Raw genomic sequence first — 10137 nt, forward strand, 5'->3', positions numbered from 1 at the left:
AGATTCAAAGTGTTACCAAAATCTTTCTTTTATAGTTTGAACGGAATTTAACACTAATATATAAATTTTGGTATTTGATCGATAACCAATAACGTGAATTCAACAATTCAAAATAAAATTTTGAATTTTATCTAACTTAAAATACTATGAATTAAATTGCCAATTTAACATGTTAAATAACTTAAATGTCGAAACTACTAAAATAACATGCACGGAATTAAACATAAAATTATTTTTGAAATAGAAATTGGCAATAATCCTTTCTAAAACTTTTACTTGGTAACCTCATAAGTATTACTCAGTCAATCTTCTAGTCAACCATACAACCCGTTCTAATATGAAAAGTAGAGTAAGAGTGAGTATTTTGAAAACACTCAATAAAAATACGTGCATATTTTTATGAACACGATCCATTTGTCATGATTTATTGCAATGTAATTGATTAGAGTTGGCAATGGTTCGGTTCGGGATCGGTTTTGACAAAACTACACTGAACCACCAATTCTTTTTGCCATATCACAATCGCACCATAACCACGTAAGTCGATTTCGGTTCGTATCTCAGTTCGACTCGGTTCGGGACAGTTAATAACCATAAAAATAAATTATTTTTCATAGGTCCAATTGTCAAATTAAAAAAAAAATTATGAAAAAAAGTCACACATGATGGTTATCAACAGATAGTCAAGTGAATTATATTTGAGCACTTCAAACAATTTGCGTTGTTGATCATTTACCAGATCAAAATTGTACAAAGGGCCGATAGAGCCTATATCTGTAAGAAGGCAGTGATTTACGGTACCAAAGGTGATGTCTAGATTACTAATAACAAAGTCAAAAAAGACAAAGATTATGTATACTTAATTTCAAGTCAATTCAGATGCCTAAAACTAATCAAATGATCAAATTTATCGTAAGAGAATAAGTTTTTTGAAACTGAAATTGTTGATTGAGTTCGCTACAAGAGCGAGTGAGTTGATAACTATCAACTGCAAAAAGGAAGAAAAAATGCCTCTGTGGAGTTTGCAAAATTAGATATATTTTTTTAAATATATGTTTTGCATTGGATTACTATTTAGATGAAAAAAAATAAATTTAACGGGTAATCGGTTAGGTTCGGGGCGACAGTTAAAATAACATACCCGTACCGTCCCGAACCGGTTCATTAAAATCAAATATCATATCCGTCTCATTGCACCATCGGTTCGATTTTTNACCCCCTCCCCCTCACCCCCCACGCCCCCACACACAATTCCAATTTCACTTCTCCATGTTTTTTGCTCATAATCATCCTCTACCGAACACTTGCACGTCCACAAACGGCATCCACCATCTTCAAGACAAACCTTGATATGTCGAACAATTTCAAGCCAAAATCAACAATGGTCACCAAAAGTTTCCCGGGATATTGACTGACATAACCTCTCCTTGTCCAGAGACAATAGTATGAGAAAATCGCCTAGCCTTATGAAGCTTCCTTTTCATAGCCGGAACCTTTCTAGCAACAGCTTGTCATATCATCTGAATAGCATCATTGTCCTTTGACGGATACCTAAATTCATAAAAGTTTTCTACCTCTTTCAGCCTTTTCCATTTCCTTGTCCATTCCTCTTTCCCAATGCTCCTAATAAGGTTTATGAGTAAATTCTTTTTGAGAGCATCTGATGTACGGATGAATATGCAGAATTCAGAATAGTCGAGAACATCTTCGTAGGGAAGCTCAATGTCGTCGCTAATCATGACAGGGACGCAGTGGCTGGCAATGGCATCAAATAGACGATTTGACGATGGAGTATCACCTGCTATGTTAAGGCAGAATTTGGACGAGTGCACGCCCTTTGTGGCTTGCTTGATACCGTCTTTTTGGACATTTCCAAATGAGAAATGCATGTCTTTTTCGTCTTTTAACATGTAGAATAACTCTATTTTTCCACCCTGTAAAAGAAGAATCCAGAAGCATTAGACATGTAAGTATCAAAAGCAACTGATTTTTTTTTTTTTTTTAATAGCAAATCTAGCCAAATCGGAATAAATTGAAGACGGACATTTGAAACCAGATTGTCTACATTTAGCCGGATAGCATGGGTCTCGGCGGCAACTACATGACAATAAATTGTAGATTTACCTAAATGTAAGATCACATGATTCAATCAAGTGTGGCCACTTAGACTTGTGCTCTAGTACCAATGGTGGTAGATAGCATTATTCAAAATTTAGCCATCAATGAAGTGCATTCATTGCTCTGGAGTATATGATAAACACTATTTTACTGAAGATTAGTAATGACATGGATAAAGAGCTATTTCACATATAAATGCATTATAAATTATCCTGAATACTTTATATTACTTACATGGAGGAAGCAATCCACAATCAATATATCATTACACTGGGATCAGGGACGATCGAGATGTAGCGTTTGGGGTGGCCTAGAATTTCGATGGAGAAAAGTGTAGACAAAATTGTCAACTTATAGTATATTTGATTTCTATTATATTAGTGGAAATTTGATAATTAATAAAGAAAGAAAGGGAAAAAAGACAGTTTTTTAGCTGGTTTTAATTAAAATTTGAGGTTGAATGAATAATAAACTAGCAAAGAACAATTAGATTTTGTACATCATAACACAATAAAGCTTATATTTTACTAACCAAAGACCTTTATAATGCTGTAAACTCCATGTTCGACAGCTAGCAAGATTTACTGTGGGCTAAATTTTTTTACTCAATTTATATCAAGACAAAATGAAAAAAATTGGGCCACGAACAGCCCTGGAGTACAGCCCATATGAGGCTCCCTTCCTAATTGGGACATCTAAATTGTTACATATAATCCTAAACCAGATAAAAACTTACAGAGCCCAGAACAAGCAAATAATAGGAAACAGTGAAATTAATCTTAAGAACGTGTAAGCGAAAAAAATAGTACCACAATAATTTTGGACAACTTGCAAATTTGAGAAGTAGAGCATGATCTGAGATGTAGGAAAGCCTGGGATACTAAAAGAGCATATATAAGGATTCCATGAACCTTCCCTTCCATTTTATAAAAGAGTGTACGAAAGCCATTCTTTTATCTTGTTTTAGTAGCTCATTTTAGATTCATCTTTGGAGCCATGCGTTGGTCCAGTGATCTCCCTGTAGACATGAAATGTCTAAATGGGCAATTCATAATATTGGTGTCTTTTGGCCTCAAAGCAGAACTCCTTTTCTCTTTTGGGAAAATTATTCACTGTATTGGAATAGGAAATAGATGGTAGAGCTTCTTTGCCTTTGATGGGAGAGAGATACAACCAGTGAAACAACAGATCTCTCAAAAATAAAAAATAAAAAGAACAAAAGAAAAAAGAAAGGAAAAAAAGGATGAAAGAAGACAAAATCTCCTTTCATTTCATGTACTCCTTTTGCAGTGACCAGGAACTATTATTTCAGAAAGCAAACAACTTCTTCTGCATTGATTAGTTTACTTGAATAGTCGATGGTTATAACAGATATTTTGAAGGAAAAGAATTGGATTGTTTATCTGTATGGAATACGGAAGGATTTTAGCTTCTCTTTGGGCATTCACAGATAAAGAATTTTAAGGGTTTCCCATTTTATATGATCAATCTAAGTTGGAAGAATCTTTTAATAGATATTTGTATGTTCCTCTTCAGTTTTTTCCTAGCTAGAAGATGAATTGTACCACCATAACTAGGAGGCAGTTATCCTAATTTTCTTCTAATAAAATCCATATTTACACTCAATTGTTGGTTATTCAAATTACATACGGCTATTAACTGAACAAACAATAAAAATGCCAATGCTAGATCAATTAAATCTATTTGAGAGAGAAAATCCTTGGTAGAAAATCATGCTTATGATAAACAGTAGCACTTTTAGCCGCTTGTAAATCATCAAAGGATCAAAGGAAGTGAAATTTAGGATAAATTTTGTTATCTTGAATCGCTTAAGTTAGCAGGTTAAGCCAGAGCTAAGTTCTAACCAGAACAAAATGTGCATTATGAAGATTGAAGGATAAAATATCAGAAAACGAAATGTTAATTCTCACGGCCAACTATATCGTAATAAAATTACGAAGAAAATTTAACATCAAAATAGGAAACCTACATGACATAATTTAAGATATAAAAACAAATTAGAACAAAATGTGCATTGTGAAGATTGATGATGGAGCATCTATGTGCAAGGGATAAAAGTGAACTTACATCTTCTAGATATAAAGCTCCCTGGAAATAGAGCAAAGTTGGACGACTATCAAAATCAAATGAGTCATCAATGAAACTTGTGCTAACATGCCTGTATGGTGCAATCACGTCTTTCTCAACATTAGCTATGGTCGGGGGATACCTTCCAAAATCTGAAAGAATATTTATTGCAGGCCACAGCTTCATCCTTGCATCTAAAAGGCTATTTGGATGGTGTGCAACTATTATACGATCTCTTCCACCAGACTTCTTCCACTCTTCCTGAGCAATCAAAAACTTAACCAATTTCTCCTGTAACAAATAATTAGTAACTCTTCTTCTGGTTAGGCTTAAGCTTCGAGAACCTGTTATAGCATATGGATGAAAAGAAAGGAACAAAAAGCACATCAGCTTCACTTGAGTTACGCACTCTTATAGCACTACGACCACTCAAATTTTCAGCAAATTCAGAGTTCAAAAGATCCAATGTTAACCAATATTCTATACTCTGCTGCAGATTTAATCCACCAGGGTATTCAGGCACCTTTGGACGAATATCTGGCCAAATATTCTTTCCCTCGGCTTTCCAACCCAATAACTCAAAATGAAATTCTGAGGGCAAGTCATACATAAAAACCTTCAGAATTTTCTTGGGGTTACAATTCTTGGAATGCTTATTCCAAGTTGCTTCTTCTTCTTTATCCTTTGAAGCGCTCATTACTGAGGATTCATCAGAATTCTCATTGTAAGCCAATGCAAAAAGCTTCGAATTTGGTAATGTGGTAAAATCGACAGAGTGATGCAGACCAGTCCATCTTAACACGAAGAACCAAGATAATATGAACACTACTGATGTCATCAAAAACAAAAAGGAGAGTGACTTGTGAGTAAGGAGACCCATTTTTGACATCCAAACAGCGAATAAAAGACCAGAACACTGTAATTTTTATTTTTTGTATCTCAAGAGGAAATATGAAACTCGATGACCCTTTTGATATATCAATCAAGTACAAGATTTGGACACAAAATTACTCGTTAAGAAAGCAAGTATGACCATGAATTTGAACACATCTCACTATAAAATCATATAACATTTCTCAGTGGCCCAATCTGTGAGCAATAAATTCATGTAGCACGACTAGAGAAACGCAATAAATGGAATTTAATACAACAAACCCGCCAAAATATGAAAGAAAAAGAACTTCATAATGACAAAACAGAGAATCAGAGTAGGGAAACTAAAAAAGGGTTTAATTGACTCGGTGGAAACAGGAAATGCACTTACAAGTTAAAAGAAAGAAAACCCAGATGAACTTTTAATCTAAGATGCCGACCCAATATGTTTTTCAAAACAATATACTCATATACATGTATAAACCTGTTTATATAGAGAGAGAGCAACAAAAAAGAGTAGGATTTGTTGCACGGAAAGAGTCAATGCTGATTTGGATTCTTTTCGTCTTTTACAAATCTCTTCCTGCATTTCTGCCTTTGTCACTCTGCTTTCACTTTTTCATAGAACGATCTTTTATCTTTTTTCCTTGTCGGATTTCTTTAAAGCAGCGTGGGAAAGGAGACGTATCTGAAGAAGCGGACTCATGGAAAATAAGGGGGTTTTCACTGGGGTACTTTCCAAATGGGCTGAGTCAATGGACAATTTTTTTACTTTGACCAATTTTATTTATTATTATTTTTATTTATTTATTTATTTATTATTATTATTATTATTTTTTACATTCATCACATTGGTCTTGTGTTAAAAAAATAATTGTACCCTTATTATGTTCCACAATTATAAAAATACGTTAATTTTTTCAAAGACAATAATACCCTTAAGATTTTAAATTATTTCAATCACTTCCCCACATAAATTTCAAAATCAATTTTACTTATCAGTTTTTTCAATACAGTTAAAAAGAAATTTCCTCTTTCATCTGTTAGAACACTGAAATCTCACAAAAATATTAAAGGTTCAACAAAAAAACATTACTTACAGTCGGCGCTCGAAATTTGTAAGTGTAAATACGTATTTTTAATTTCGTTTTAGTTAAAGTAGTATATCGTTTGAATATTTAAATTTGATTTCGATAAATACAGATGAATTATTACAGTATTAAACACAGATATATTATTTTTTTAGCAAAAACAAAGAAAAAATTCATCTGTATACATATTATTTCAGGAAAAATTCATAGTATGTCGTTGGGGAAAAAATTTTAGCCGGCTCAGAACCATCCACCCCGAACATACAGGCCTCCAACATTTTTTTTGTTATTTAATTATTTTTTTAATGTTTAAGATTTTATAATTCATTTGTTCATATTTAATGTATATTGTTTATTGTAATTATTAATGAATATTTAATACTAATTGAAATAAATATTTTTGAAATAATTAAAATAATCAATGAATTATTATAAGTATAAAATTAAATTAAATATGAAATGAATAATTTAAAAAATTATGTATTAATTCCTTATGTTTAATCTATCATCTAATATTTTTAATTTGTGGCAGATATAGCATCAGCATATCCCAATTTGTTATTTCGGTGAATTTCAAAAAAATGAAAATGCTCAGTGGGAATGAAAATGGACGAGTGAAGGATATGTGGTTAAAACAATTTTTATAATACGGAGTACATCTTTTACAGAAATGTACCATGATATACAAAACATACTTAACGTCGATCCCTCTTAGTACGATATGGAATTGAGATTTTTGTTTCATAAGCATTCAACCATTCCGATTCCACCTATGAAAGTTACTTTTAAAGTAGAGATGAAGCATCTAATTAAATTGAACCAATACCGAAAGTCGACTCCTATTTGCATAACTTTATTGAGGAAGAATGTCCCCGAAGGTGAACGTGAAGTTTTCGGTGAAGAGAATCGTAATGTAAATGATGTTTGGGATACAATTCAGATTGTTCATGAAGATGACGTGGTTATTCCCGAGACCAATGCTACTCACCATGATCACACTGTTACGCACAGAATTCTATCGGCAGTTGAAGACAACGAGAATGAAAACACATTTACAAACGATGATTTGATTGCTTTATCCCGTGCGAGACATAAGTCGGTGGGAGCTCACAGGCCGGACCGAGTCCACGGTCCTCTAATTGTTCACTTTTGACTCTCGATGATGAAGACGTATATGTCGAGCAACTGTTCGAATCAAAGAAAGAATTGCAAGAAGCTGTGCACCAGCTTGCTTTAAGGCATAACTTCGAGTTTAAAGTAAAGAAATCAAAAAAGTTGACGTACACAATTATCTGCGTTGATGACAATTGCTATTGGCATTTGCGAGCGACAAAGATGGACACAAATGGGGTCTTTATAGTTCGTAAGTATGTACGGGAACATATTTGCGAAGTGAGTATTCGTAAAAATGATCATAAGTAGGCCCGATCATGGTTCATTGGTCGAGAAATAATGCACAAGTTTTGGGACCCACGAACGATTTCTAGACTTTCGGACATCATTAATGACGTTCAACGAGAGTACGGGGTGGTCATGAACTATCAGAAGGTTTGGAAGGTCAAAGAACGTGCATTGGAGGACTTGATGGGTTCGACCGAGGAGAGTTATGCTAAATTGGCCAGGTATTTCATTGTTCTGGTGTTTATTTCTTTGTTATTTAATTATTAATTATTTTATTTCAATTGTTTATGTAATTATGTAATTCAATTGTTTATTTAATATGTAATTAATTATTTAATTGAATTGCTTATTTTTCTATTCATTTCATATTGAATAGATTATTTAAATCATGATTATTATTTATTTACATTGGCCAGGTATTGCTATAACATGAGAATAATTAATACTGGATCGATATTTTTTATTGAGAAGTATGACGATAATCGCTTCAAGTATTTCTTTATGGTCCTTGAACAATGCGTTCGAGGATTTCGAAACGCAATGCGACCCCTAATCCTAGTTGACAGTACAACCCTTAAGCGAGATACGAGGGCAAGTTGATTATTGCAACATGTCAAGATGCCAACATCCAAATTTACCCTCTTGCGTTCAGCATAGTCAACGGAGAAAATGATCTAGCAATGAGTTAATTTTTTACAAAGTTGAGAGAAGTAATTGGAGATGTCGAAAACCTTGCATTCGTAACCGATCGAGGTCAGTCAATAATAAATGGTATCGCCGAAGTCTTCCTCAAAGCACATCGTGGTTATTGTATGTACCATATACAGGAAAACCTGAAAACCAAGTATCGAGGCAAGGGCATCGTTGCGTTGTTTAGGAGAGCTGTAAAGGCTTACAGTTTTGAAGAGTTCGAGAAGTTCATGGTTGAAATGGATAGTAAATCACATGCTGCATGGGAGTATCTAATAGAGATGGGGATGGAACATTGAGCACGATCACATTTTCCAGGACGTCGATACAACATGATGACGTCGAACAATGTAGAGTCGCTTAATGCTTTATTCAAGAAAGATCGAGAATTACCAATTCTTGTAATGATTGAGAACATTTGTGACAAGTTACAACAGTGGTTTCATGATTGACGTGAGAAATCACAGACTTGTATAAGTGTGCTAATCCCGACTCAGGAAGATAAACTCTTCAAGATTCTAGATGTGGCGAGAAAGGTATATGTAGAACCACTGGATCAATTTCGCTTTTCCGTGAGATGTGCAGGTAATTTTGAATACATCGTGGATTTGAATGATAACACGTGCATGTATAGACAGTTTTAGTTGGAGAGTTTTCCGTGTACAAATGCAGTTGCAGTGGCTATATATAGAGGATTTCCATCACACACCTTATGCAGTGCGTATTATCTGATTGATTATTGGAGATTAGCATATGAGGAGACAATATTTCTTGTACGAAACGAAGTCGATTGGGTAGTTCCCGACCACATTCTCCCATTGAATAACTTGTTGCCACCAGTAGTCAGACCACGTACTTCTGAACGTACATGTACATCTAGAATATCATCTACCAAATAGTTTCTCTAGCCTCGTAAGTACGGTAGGTGTTGTGCAACAGGGCATACTAGAAAATATTGTACAAGTCAGATTTATCTGCATGACAATATAACAGATGTATAATTTTACATTTGTTAATAACTATTGGCAATATAATTATTTATAACATTGACGTTAATTATTTATGCATATTATTTATTTTAATAACTTGATTAAATTTTTTATTTAAATATTTCATTTATTAGTTTCATTTGTTACCCACATTATTTATGCATATTATTTATATTAATTATTTGAAATTGAAGTATTCGAAATTTTTATAGACACACTGCGTTCTTTACAATACACACAAACATTATAAATAAACACATAAACTGTAAAATAAATAATTAAATATTACATAAATAATCAACATTTTCAATTTTTTTCGTAATTACAAATGAATGAATAAAATGTACAATGTTAAAATAATGTAAAAATATGTACAATTATTTATGGATCCCCATTAAATTCAAACAAATCACATGCTAATTTATTTCTCCAATTTTGTATCAATGTCTAGTTGATTGCATTAACCTTATGTGCTACACTAAAATTTTTTTTATGTACTTGATGACGAACATACCGCAATCACCCCTACAATTAAACAAGATTGTATTAGCACATAACTGTTTAGTTAGAACCTAAGTTGTAAATTAAAAAAATAAAATCACAAACACTTACGATATTTACTGCCTCGCCGTCATCATGTCCCTTACGGTAGCCAGTGTCTCCTGCACAGAGATGTTCACTCGTCTAGCCATCATGGAAACTATCATAGACACCGACTTCAGATTTTCGCTCGAGTTGACTTTGTGTCAGGCATGAATGATCGAGATCGTACACATACATAGTGGAGTCGATGAGTACGATCTTCACTACAATGTAGTGATGATTCACGCACATCGGCATGTACAGATGCGTATAGCCCTCCCATGACTTTTCTCCGACATACAAAC

General features: G+C 33.6%; 1 pseudogene; it reads right to left on the reverse strand.

Annotated features, from left to right (window-relative positions):
• Positions 1–1265: 1265 nt before the first annotated feature.
• Positions 1266–5732, reverse strand: LOC111375071 (annotated as a pseudogene).
• Between the last annotated feature and the right edge of the window lie 4405 nt (positions 5733–10137).

Source organism: Olea europaea, unplaced genomic scaffold (genome assembly GCF_002742605.1).
Source record: "Olea europaea var. sylvestris unplaced genomic scaffold, O_europaea_v1 scaffold1333, whole genome shotgun sequence".
In the NCBI taxonomy this organism is placed as follows: domain Eukaryota; kingdom Viridiplantae; phylum Streptophyta; class Magnoliopsida; order Lamiales; family Oleaceae; genus Olea; species Olea europaea.